Below are 13932 nucleotides of genomic sequence, written 5' to 3'. Positions count from 1 at the left end.
TCAGTCACATATGTTGGTCTGAAGTTTTTTGGTGAAATCACACTATCACTTAAAGTTCATGCTTTCATCACCAGCAGGGTGGATTATTTTAATGGACTCCTCACTGGCCTTCCCAAAAACACCATAAAACAGTTGCAGCTCATACAGAACGCTACCACCAGGATTCTGAGCAGAACCAGAAAATACGAACATATCACACCAGTCCTCAGGTCTTTACACTGGCTCCCAGTTAGATTTAGGATTGATTTTAAAGTATTATTACTGGTATATAAATCATTCAATGGCCTAGGACCTCAATACATTGCAGATACTGTATTGCTCACTGAATATAAACCCAACAGATCAATCAGATCATTAGGATCACATCAGCTAGAAATACCAAGGGTTCACTCTAAGCATGGCGAGTCCGCTTTTAGCTATTATGCCAGCCGCAGCTGGAACCAGCTTCCAGAGGAGATCAGATGTGCTCCTACAGTAGTCACTTTCAAATCCAGACTCAAAACACTTCTGTTTAGCTATGCATTTACTGAATGAGCACTGTGCCGCTGTTCATCCGACTGTTTGTACTGTACTGTATTTTATTTTATTTTTCTAAACTGTTTTAATTAATCTTATTTCTTTTTATTATTTTAATTTCTTCTATGTAAAGCACTTTGAATTGCCATTGTGTATGAAATGTGCTATATAAATAAACTTGCCTTGCCTTGCCTATCACCCTAATTCACCTTAGCTTGACCGTATGCATTTCTTACATAATATAGTGTAACTTGCCGATTGTTTAGATTTTGTTGGGTGCTTACTTTTCTGGGGTCTCATTAGTGAGGACTGGTTCCCTGTTAATTAGCTGCTATATAAAGATCACACACTCTAATTTTCTATATTAAAAGACTTTAATTACAGTGGAGGTTTCTGGTGGATAGATTGGACAGGGATGTTATAAGCATTATTTACATGAAAGTGCACAAACATTTGGTAGCGCACACACCTACCCACAGCTCCTCCACTGCTCAGGCACACACACATGAAGCACACAGCACGGGTCTGAATGTTTTGTTGTTTTTGTCTTCAGGAGATTTACTATTTACCCTCAGAGAATGTTGTGGCCCAATTAGAACAGTTGTTACAAGGTGGGCTTGAGTTACCAGCAGAGCTGAAGCAAGGTTTGATTAATCTTTTACATGATTTGACGGCTCTCCTCAGCGTATTATATCTCATAAAACCACTTAGTTTGAAAAGTACATCTGCATTGTTTTTTTGTTTTGTTTTTTTGTTTTTTTTTGTGTGTGTGTTTTTCAATTATACTAATAAGGAATCATCTGCCATAATTAAAGAGCACATTAAATCGAAAGCGTTTTCAACTTGCATAAATTCAGAAGGAAATTAATATTGCTCAAAAGTGACAGTATTTACAGTGTTTCAAATAAATACTGCTCTTTTTAACTTTTTATTCTGTCAAAGAAACTGAAAAAAATGTATGGTTTCCACAAAAATATTAATCAACTGTTTTTCACATTGATGATAATAATAAGAAATGTTTCTTCAGCAGCAAATCAGCATATTACAATAGAATGATTTTGGAAGCCTGGAGTAACACATAACAGGAATAAATTTCATATTAAAGTGTATTTAAATAGAAAACAGTCATTATAAATCGTAATAATATTTTACAATATTGCTGTTTTTACTGTATTTTTTTTTTTTTTTTCAAATAAATGCAGCCTTAATATAAGCATAAGAAATTTGAACGGCCTTTGCAAATGGAAGCAACAAACTAATAGTAAGAATGCCACATTTAGTTTACAGGCAAAGATCTATTGATTTGATTGATAGCTGTGCTCTGGGTGACGGCGGTGGAGGTTAAACCACCAGATTACTTTATCTTCAAATGTCAGGTGCTCATTCTTAAATGACTGTGCTAATTGCAACTCGATATATGGATCTATCAAATGGATTACCTGTAAATGTATTGATCTTTATTATGTGCTCAGGCTGATTTGGCATTATGTCTTTTGTTTTTTGCATTATGTTTGGCATTTCTAACACAAGACGCCTACTATTAAGCCATAGTTATTGATGAATTAAGCTCTGTGAATAGATGTGTCTGTTTCTCAAACTTTCTGGACTCCTCCCTAGGGTTTGTCTTTTTGATGCTTTATGTTCCTTTTTTATTGGCTTTATTTTCTGAGGGTCCATGGTGGAAAAGCTTGTCCTAAGGGGAGGTGGGCCCTCTACTGGCTTTTGGGTTACCTATTCATAATACTTCCCTTCCTCCCATCTCTCTTTCTCAGTCAATTTCATGATGCATTTCAATTTCAGTGGCATGATTGTCTTGCATAGAATATTTCCAAAGTTTCAAAACACAAAGAAAGACATTGACAGAAACCTAATCTTAACTAAAATTATTATCATTATTAATCCTTATTTTATTTTTAATAGTATTTTTACAAGTGGTCTCACTTTTGGTACCCACTGTACAACATATTGCAAGGCCATAAAAGAAACTGTGTAATTTGGAGTGAACCAAGAGATCTTTCAAGAGAGAACCAAACTGTTTACTTTTTTGCTTATTCAGTTGCTGCATGCGTGTGGTTGCACATGCTGCTTTTTACACTATATGGATCATTTTGTAGATGGGGAACACTTTTGTCACTCACAAATAATTGTTCTCTAAAATATATATAGTATTTTTATTTTATTTGTATTTTATTGTATTTTATATATATATTCATGGTTATTGCCTTACATTTGTTTATTTTCCCTCTTTCTCACTCAATTAATTTTTTTTAATGGACTATATTTTGTCTATTGTGCATATGTTGTATGTGCATGTATGCATGTATGTTGTATGTATGTTGTGCTGTTCGTTTGGATTACCTGTTGGATTTATTAAATATTACCTTTTTGCCCTCATCTTCATCTTCATGTATGTTATTATACAACCGGCCTGCGACACTTTCTTTATTGGCATGATTGTCTTGCATAGATTGAGACAAACAGTGTCAGAATACAGAAATATATATGTATTTTATTATTTAATCTATTTTATTTTACTTTTTATAATTCTTTCATCTGGAAGCCAAGTTTGCATGTGTCTGCTTTTGCTGGTCACAGAGTATGTGTGTGTGTATGTGTGTGTGTGTGTGTGTGTGTGTGTGTGTGTGTGTGTGTGTGTGTGTTTTTATCTGTTTCTGCTTTGTATCTCTGATGGTGATCTCTCCCTCACTCTCACTCTCTCTCTCTCTCTCTCTCTCTCTCTCTCTGTGTCTCTCTGTGTCTCTCTGTGTGTCTCTCTGTCTCTCTCTGTGTGTCTCTCTCTCTCTCGCCCTCTCTCTCTCTCTCTCTCTCTCTCTCTCTCTCTCTCTCTCTCTCTCTCTCTATGTCTCGTAAAGCTATGGCACTACCCTCAGTCTCATAAGGCTAATTCATCAGTTACATCTTTCTCGTCTCCCTTTCTGTTTTTAAACGGAAAACATCATCAGCCCTGGGATAAGACAATTAAAATTCATCTTACGCAAAACACTCCTCCACTCCCACTCCTCTCTCGGCTGCCTCTCTATCATAAGTGGGGGCAGGGCAATCTTTCTTTGATGCACTTCAAAGCGAAACGCTTGGCAGAGGCCGTGTGATGGAGGCAACGGGGAACGAGGGACGGTGTGCCTCTGTGATCGCGCCAAAACCCTCTCGTGCTTCACTTTCTCGTTCAACAAAGACTGATAGCGTTGTTGGGCAGGAATGGGCCATCATTCTCCGCATTCTCAGGCAAATGACCCGAACATCTTCCCCTCGCAGGTTCCCTCAGAAAGCTCACTGTGATGGATGGCACCGTAGAAGTTGTGCCTGAGCCGTAGTAGCACACAAACTCTTGATAGTCAACATAGCACTTATTTATTCTCTGCAAAACCTAAACACTGCCAACCATCGGTGTCACAAATTTATCTGTATATTCAGTGGCACCTGTCATTGCAAGTGTGGATCACAGATGACAACTAGTGACGAAGTTGTGGTGCAATTTATTCAGCGCTAGACTCGCTAATATTATATGTGGCATTGACTGCAGGACATTTTAGTACTTCACAGCATCCGACGCAGTGTGAAACATCTCCTTTAGCGACGCAAGACACCTCTTTCAAATATTAGCTCATTTTCTGCCATGCATTCTCCTCTTTGCTCCCGTACAAATTAGGACATGGTGTATTGCCCTGCCACCGCTTGACACCGTCTATGACAGCGTGACATAAGGTTGTCATAAGATGGCACAGGGTGTGACAGGATGCCATCGGGGTGAAACAGGGTGAGATTGGAGAAGCAGTGAGGACAGGTGTCACGGGCTTGCAGGTGTTGCTAGGTGACAGGTTGCCCTGGCCGTGACAGGTCCTCATGTGTATGTATGGCTGGCTTCTAAGTGACGAGGACATTGACATCAGAGGGCTCAGGGCACTGTCAGGCCTAGAGATAGTTCAGAACCTCTGTTAGCCCTGAGACCTAAAGTGGACTGATAAACACACACACTCACATTCTGTCCATCTCTCTTTGCATTTTAGGGAATTGCTCTCCAATAGTTCATTCAAACAAGCACTCTCAAGGGTGTTTCAGACTGTGTTTAATCCTGGGTTATCATCTTTTTAAAACATAGGAAATTCTCACTTTTAAACCTACCAGCATTTCGCAGTTGTGATTTTAGCAGCTACAGGTATAGCACGGTTAACCCTCTAGAGCAGGGTTAGCACCAAATTCCAACAAAGGTATGCAGTGTGAAATGATGCATTATTTGAATATTGTTTAGCAACAGACAACCAATCATAAACTTATTAATCATTATTACATATGCTTGCGCTTTATACAGAAACATGTGCATGCTGTTTATTATCAGTGTTTAAAGGGATGGTTCGGAGTACAATCAACCGAGGGTCCTTTGCACCATGACCTCGAGCCAAACACCCAAACTTATACAGTAGTACAAATAGGTTCTGTACTCATAAAACGAGGCATTAGAAAGTTTGTAAGTACATCAGGAGTTTATTTAAATAACACTTGCCCGACGGCTCATGCTACTGCTAACCCGGACGTTGACGTCACTTCAGTGGTTTGGGAAAAGCACGTAAAAGTCCTGGCAGAAAGCGATGCATAAGGATGTAGTGGAACGACGTCCAGTTCCAGAAATGCACTAATATTTTGTTGGTAGTACCAGTTTGCAACAATTATTAGGTAACACTAACTTGTCGACACTTCGGAAAAAAATTATAATTCGTCGTTAGACTACATCCTTATGCATCGCTTTCTGCTAGGACTTTTACGTGCTTTTCCCAAATCACTGAAGTGACGTCGATGTCCGGGCTCGAGGTCATGGTGCAAAGGACCCTAGGTTGATTTTACTTCGAATCATCCCTTTAAGAGAAAAATCCGAACATAAAAAGGTGATTTTTTTTTTTAAATGTTCTTGAAAGTAGTTTTTGAGAATTTACACTCAATTGTAAAAAAAAAAAAAATCAAAATACAGTAAAATTATTGAAGTTATTGCGATTTTAAAATATTTTTTATTTACCTCATAAATATGCAAATTAGAATGTTAACCTGAGGTTTAAAAGTGTGCAGTCTGAAATCTTGAAACTTGATAACCCAGGATTAATTACCAACCACTGATAAAGTATGAATCATGTAAAAAATGGATCAAGACAACCCAGAATTATGATTGCCCATGGTTTAAATCCCTTTGTTATTCATTTCTAATATGAAAGCCCATTATATTCAGCTTACTTGTTGATCTATAAACTTACCAACACACATATTTGTATACAAAATGTACAAACACACACCTCACCAATGTCTCCTGTCCTCCTCAGATCATTTACTCTAGTGTTTGTATCATTTCAGGAGATTTCCTAACATATACCATGGCTTTTTTTTTTCTTTTTTTTTTTCCAGGACTGAATTTGACAGTTGGTCACATGCGGCAGCCTCTTCTTTCTCCCAGCCTTCATCTCTTTCTGCCTCCCAAGAGCTCCGTCAGTATGAAGAGGCCTGAGGACGCCATCTCATCTTCTCTCAGTCTGTGTCAAGCAGCAATCCTGCGGGGCTCGTCCCTACTTAATTCAGCTTAGAGGCCCTCTCTCGTCCCCGACGTTCCTGATCGCCTCATTTTTCTGGGTATGCCTCTCAGGGCTGAGGTAATTATTTTCAGAATAATAATAACAGACAGATTAGTATGTTTAGCAGGCAGATGTATTGCTCTGTTCTCTTGCCTTACTTGTATTTGCCTCTGAACTGAGTGACCTATTAGAATGGATTAATTCTGCTTTAAAAAATGAAAGCGCTTAATGACCCCTGTCTCCTGATGGAGAGTTGGGGAACTCGCCTGAGGAGGATTTCTTCAGACATCCCCTGATCTATCAAACTCTACGCTGGACACCAGGAGCAGCAGGTGTTAAAGTCTTCATTTATTTCTGTCCTGGTTATATATGACCTGGGATTATGAAATTACTCAAATGGTGGATGGCCATTAAATTCTCCAGGAACCATATACAGTAAATGGAGAGGGTGGGAAGAAAAATAGCTTAATAAAGAAAAAAAAAGCGTTTTCTTATTTATTAAAAGTTCTGTTATGTAAGGTCTTTTGGAACACATTTTGCCTCCTATTATGAAATATGAATTATTTACAAAGTTACAATGCAGCTGATAATGTTTAACCCTGTAAAACCTTATAGAGTCAGATTTTGTTTTTTTTAAATACAACTGTATATTTAACCTTTAGACATAATAATAATAAAAAAATATATATATAAACAAAAAGGATTGCATATGTTTTATGTTTTGTTTAATTAATACATCACATCAGGATTTTATGCTCATATAATATGATATAGTGAGAATATGGAGCTCAAACTCAAAAATGGGGGAAAAAAAACACCTCTATTTTATGCAAAGGCCCAAACAGAGTAAAAGTATGCACTTTGGTGCTGTAGTTGTTCTTTACAGTATATGACCAACAAGTACAACAGAATTCTGATAGCTTGAGATGAAGATCAATTTTATAAAATGCATATACAGTAAAAATATCAGTTGTCACTCTATATTTAAATGAATGTATTTTATAATCAAAAACATATAATGCAGTGCAATACGATGCTGATTTACAAATATGCATTCCTCAAAAGCAGCTCGATTCCAGTAAGTAATTACATTTACTTTATAATTTTTTTGAATGATTTCACAGAAAAAAAGATTTAAAAAGTATGAACTATAAGTCAGAGGCAGAATCCATGAAAAAAATTGTGTACAACAGGATTTTTAGTAAAGTTTTGATCATGTTGATCATTTAGAGGCCTTAGAAATTGATGTATGGAATATGATACAGTGGGCTTTTAATGTACATGCTGTAAGAATGTGTGTTAGATATTTATTTCCCAATATATGTTAATGTTTTCCTTTCTCTTTCTCTGTCTCTCTGTCTCTTTCTGTCTGAATCTGTATGGATGGAGGGTTTTATCAGTCAACGACACAACATCTAAATCTCTTTCTTTGGAGCGGAGCGGTTTGCAGGGCTCCAATACAATGCAGCACTGGAGATAGCAAGACTTAATTCTCCCAGGATTGCGCTGTCTCCCAGCAATCACAGGGAAACTGGACTAGAAAATTAACTTGTTAAAAGCTCTAGCCATCACTCTCTGAGTCTGATAGACAAATCCATCCAAATACCAATCACCCTCTGAAATGAGAAAATACAGAGAGAATATGGCAGTAGCTCTCAAATAAGACTCACAAAAATACACACAAACTCACAATATGCACAATAAATCCACATCAGAAGTACGATCAGATGTGCACACAATGAAAACTTGTCAACAGAGGGCTCTATGAAGTTATCTAAAAAATGATATGTAAATATAAACACATAAACATGTATGCATTTTAAACACAGCCAAAATAGTCTTAATCAGTATTTCTTTTTTTCCAGTTAAGATTTATAAATTAATTTGAGAAGCAAAATTGCACATGATAAAAATGTTATTATATAAATATATATTTTTCATATATACCATTCCCAGACCAATGCAAATATTTTTTTCCTTGTTTAAATTAGCTTCATTTGTTATATTCTCTGATTTATTTATTTGCAGTGGATGCACACTCCCTTTATTAAGCATATTAACTGTAAATAGCTGTTTATGTCAAATTAATCTTTATAATAAAGGTTTTCATGAGAGACTGGGAGAGTAAGAGAGTGCGAGCAAGAACTGAGGTGGACACTTTCCAAGTTCATTGCAGTGCTAATCCTGCATTGTGCTACTAAATGGGCATTATCATAAGCGTTTGGCAGCCCTGTCTTGCTGTACTCTGGCCAGCTGTGGGTCTCTCCAGTTCTCATTGTTCAGGATAACTAGTTGAGTGTGAACTGTATATTGAAAATTCCCCACATTGGATTCATTAAAGTATTGCCTCAACCTTAAGCCCCATAACTGGAGTCAGGGGCAGGCGGGCGGTTAGGGTCGAGGCCTTCAAACAATGACATGCTAAGCTGACATGTGGCTGAAGCCAAAGGGAGAAGATTGTTCTGGTTTCTGAATTCTTTGTGTGCTTACAAATTTCATTGTTGTCTCATAATCCTCACACTGCTTTGATAACCAATCAGGCATTACATGAAATGTGATGCAACTGACTCATTCTCCGCAAAAAAAACAAAACAAAAAAAAACCTGATTGGTTGCCACTTTTGGCCATATTACAGGTGATTTTTGTAATCCTTATTTGTGATGGGACTACTGCATGATGGTTTCAGCTTGGAGGAAAGATTAGTTCTCAAATTGAGAAGGGTTTCAAATCTGGTTCCCTTTCACATGTTCAAATCTTCCGTGTTGACTCTACGCATAAGAAACCAATGATAGTCTATAATCAGAATATAATCCGTTAAATATTTAGGCCTGGCATAAATTATTTGTTCATACGTAAAACTAGATGAAAAAAGACATTTCAGTGTCGTGAGGGGACAACAGCTGAGCACTGTTGCGTCTACCATCAGTTTTCACACTTTCCGCTCCGATGACAACAGCGAAAGAAATGGATCATAAATATAAGAGGAGACAACCTAATCATATCTCACTATACCTCTGTGTTTAGCCAGGTTATGTAAAAATACAATTATTATGCAAAATAGTGCATATTTATCAAAATGCTTCTCTCTAGAGTTTATTTTTTCTAGCTGACTAATGAGTTTATTGACATTGAATGGCTATTCTGAGGTAAATACCTTAAAATCTGTTTAATTTATGTCTTTCCGCAGGTGAAATACTGATTGAGTGATTACATGAGTCATGATTCATTTCAGTGTCATTCTATATCTTTCAACCTTCTGATGTTCATTCATGTTTATTTCATGCTGTAACTAGTAGTAAAGAGGAACTTTTGTCGCCACTCTATCGCTTTGCGGATTCGATATTAGTTCATCAAAATGAGAATCGATTCAAATCGAGAAAACAATGTTTTTACTCAGCCCTACTATATTTCAATCCTGCACACTTTATATTCCATTTAGCGACGTTACACTATCATTACTGTTTATGCTATGTATAGCGATAACGATAGCTAGCTTTCTGGTAGCCTATGTTACTTTGTTTACTACACTTACCTTCATAGTTATGAGCCGCTTTGGCACTTTCCGACCGGAGGAACCTTCTCACAGTTCCTAGAACTATTGGCTAAAGTACCCGTATGTTCCTGCGTTGCGAACACGCCGACTAGGAACAACTTTAGTTCTAGGAACTCCATTTGGAGGAACTAATTTAGCTCCTACTTCAGAGTAGGGTCTAAACCAGCACTATAGGAGCTACCCGTGACGTTAGTGTACGCTGATGACCGAACGCACGCAAAACACCAGCACCTGTCATTTTTAAAACAGCTATATGTAAACACACAGATTATAGCCTATATATTTACTCCAGAAACTAGATACAAACGGGAAAAACAGTGATAGATGGGCCTCTAAACCTTTATGCTGAAGAGAAAATCCAACGCAACTTTGAGGGGACCAAGTCAAACATGATTATGCATTTCTGCTCAGCTAGCAACACTGGACATCAACCACACGGCATAGGCTAATAACTTTTTTTTCATATACTGTGTACTTTCTATAACAATTCTATCTAATAACATGTTAAACAGTACTGTTAGACAGATCGCTAACTAATGAACACAGAATGCGAGCATTATTTGCTCTGGCGTTCTCAGCGCCGTCAAAATAAAGGTCTGTCGCTCCGTCAAAATAAAAGTCGCCGTGCTTGCGTCACTCCCTTACCCCTCCTACCAGTTCCTATGGCCACTTGGCCAGTGCGAACGCAAACAGCAAAACCGAGTTTGGGGGAGAGTAGTTCAACTGTTTAACTGTGTAACTACACTGTAAAAATAAAAGGTGCCTGGAGGAACCTTTTGGGGTTCTTCACTTCGCCACACCGGCGGAACCGTCTGAAGATCCTCTAGGCACCCTTTAAAAAGGGGCAGTTCTCTGAGGAACCACACAGGTTTCCTGAGGAACTCTTATATTAGGCACTGTGTGGAACCACTTTGGGTGCCTCCAGGAACCAAATTTCATTTTTTTTTTTTTAAATATTTAATTTTATGTTGTTACTATGGTTACCTTTGACTTCTATTATAATAAACAAATTGAACCAAATACAAAATAAGAATTGTTTATTACATATTTGATATTCATTTTTATACATACACTTCCATGCACATGGGGAAAAAAGCTAACTACAGATTAATATCAATGACTACACAAAAAAATAGTATAATACATAAGCAACATGAATAATCAACCATGTATATACAATAGATAAACAAGAAAAGACATCTCAACAAAATGCATGGAAACACATATGTTCCACTAAATAAATCAATGTAAAAAAATTACATTTGAACTAATTAAAAATGTCCACATACTTAACTTTAAAACATTTGTGTTTCAGTCCGATGGTTAGTCTGACATCACTGTTTCCAAGTCCAAAAGCTCTATCAGATGCCAAAAACAAACAACAGTGCTAATATACACTCATTGTGCTGTAACCTTTATCTCTATACTGAAATCTCTGATGGTTAGTTATTCAGCTATTTTGAATCATAAAATGTTTAAGTCTGGGATGGCGTTAGACTGGAGACTGTAATGTACACTATGGCTTTTGAAAAGCTTAAATGTGTGACTTGAATCAACAGTGTTTATAAATGGTTGTTGAGTATTCTCATGAAACAAGATAGAGGAAGTAGAAGTAGAGGCTTCGACCCGAAACAGAGTTAAGGTGCAGTAAAACTATCTGTTGTTCTGTGAATGTTCACTGGTGAATTCAGTCATTTCAATATGAATTCACACGATCAGCAATTTCGTTTATGGTCAAAAATGTCACTATGGGACCAAGTTGGTGTGAGGTACTTAATGAGTTAGAAAAGTGAAATGGTACAGCATCGTTTTCCGTTTGTTTTTCCTCTTTTCTGGTGGATGGTCCAGGCACTTCGATGATTTTCAGGTCTACAGGAGGATTTTTATTCTTGATCAAACTTGTATTTCAGCTTACCGAGATCCCTGCAAAGTACAAAATTTACTGTTAGTAAGGTTATTAAACTGATAGTTGTGAAATTTAAATAATTTCCTCAGCCTTGTGACGTTCCAAACCTGTTTGACTGTCTATCTGTGGAACCCAAAAGCAGATCTCAGGCATAATGCAACCCCTGTCACCGATCGCTGACACTGCATGAAACACAAGCAGAAAACAATTGTGTAAATCATTCATGAAACCATTCTTATGCACACTTGTCTAGTTCAATTCAATGCAACAATTTATGTAAAAATGGTTAAGCTCCAAAAATGTCCCAGAAAAGATCCTAAAAATAATCAATGAGTTCACAACTCATGTGTTATGGGTTGTGTTGCAAGTCTTCAAAGCCTAATTGCTTTTTCCTATTTATTTATTTTTTTGTCGAAAAAGACTAAACTTGAAGTTATAATTCAGAGTTAAAATGTCTATAGCATTTTTTGTGAATCAAACCTGTGATATTATTTTTCTGAGTAACATGAATGAGATTTGAGATCATGAGAAAAGATTTTCAGAGAGTAACTGATTAAAAAACACAAGTACACAGTCAAACAATACAATTTCACACAGAGAAAGTTCATAGTAATAAAGTACTTGCATGTGGTGCAGGTAACTTACTGTAATTCAATGTTGCCACTGAAATGTTCAGATTATTTTAGAAATGTAATGGTTGTTCTGGGGAAACAAAAGAACAAAGCTGATTATTCACAACATAATATTTATTGACCAGAAAATGGCTTTAAAATGGTATTTGAGAGAATGAGGGCACATGTAGTAAAGTTAGGCTAAACAAAAACAGACCAAACTATAACCTGTTTTTGTTATTCATAACAAACGCCAAGAATCAGAGAATTTTCTAAATTAGTTAGGCAATATCAGCAATTTGAATACACAGTTGTACAAAATATGTTGAATTGAATGACTAAATCAATCTAAGACAATAAGTCAATCATTTCCATTTGTTCATTAGATCAACGTAGTTAGCATCGCGGCTAAAACCTTCATACCAGATACTGTGCAATAAACGAGTGGTAAACACTGTAAAAACGTAGTAATGTATAATAAATTTAGTTTATTTATATATGTGCGTTTAAATATATAGTGAGTAGACTCTGTATTTATATTTATTTGGCGAGTTTACAAACCTTGTAATGAAGAGCCGAATAAACGGCGGAAGCTTTGGTGAGAGGAGCCGTTACTTTCCTGATGACGATCAGCTGAGCTTTGTTGCGCGCGAGCAGCGCGAGCATCACTGAAGCGACGACAGCAGACTGGGAATAGCAGCAGTTTCGTGACAGAATAATACTTTTCTCCTCCTGCTTCTTCTTCTTCATATAATATTATTATTATTTAGTGTTGTTGTTTAAGGTTTAAATGACTTAATAAAATAGGCTTATACTAAATATATGTAAGCTACCCAAGTGAAAAAGACTATAGTTACTGTTAAATGTATTAAAAATGCATTAAAGTATATTTGTATTGTAGGTCTACTAAAAACACACTCAAGTACATTTTTAATACATTTAATAGTACATCTTTTTCACCTGGGTATGTATACTGAATCAAACTTGCCTAATAATAATAATAATAATAAAAATGCATTAAAGTAGGCTATATTTGTATTGTAGGTCTACTAAAAACACACTCAAGTACATTTTTAATACATTTAATAGTACGTCTTTTTCACCTGGGTATGTATACTGAATCAAACTTAAGTAGCCTATAATAATAATAATAATAGGATAATAATAATAATAATAATAATAATAGAATAATAATCTAATTCGGGCCTCACTGAACGATTGGGTTCCTCCAGATGCTGGCTTTAACATAAGATATCTTCCAGGAACCACTTAAATGTTAAAAGATCTTCCAATAACCCTTTTATCGCATTTAAGTTCCTCTATTTTCCCCCAAAGCACTTCGAGGTCTCATGGTAATGAAAAGGTGACTCCAGAACCTCTGAAGTAAATACAAAGTGCTTAAAGGATCCCATAAGTTCCAGCAAGAACCTCAAAGATTGTCAATGCTCCTCCAGTAACCCTACTATAGGAAAAAGAGCTTTGAGGCACCAAAATTACATTTTGAAGTTCCTTGAGTATCCAACAGGATACTTGAGGCTCCTTTAGTTTTTACAGTGTACTTGGTCGGAAAGCGGCTATGGATATAGCTGGAAATGGTCAGCTTAAATCATTTCTCTCGTTTGCTTGATGAATCCTCAGAATTTGTCTGGATCAGGTGGTGTACATCATTGATATTGACCCAAGGGAGATCTTGAAGGCAGCCACAGCTCAGCTGACAGTTCACAGGAAATGGCCGAGCTGGCTTATCGAATTTTAAATACGAATTGCAGCCTTTTA

Source organism: Scardinius erythrophthalmus (assembly GCF_964197995.2).
Source record: "Scardinius erythrophthalmus genome assembly, chromosome: 13".
NCBI classification, from domain to species: Eukaryota; Metazoa; Chordata; class Actinopteri; order Cypriniformes; family Leuciscidae; genus Scardinius; species Scardinius erythrophthalmus.
Note: the sequence above shows the minus strand (reverse complement) of the source record.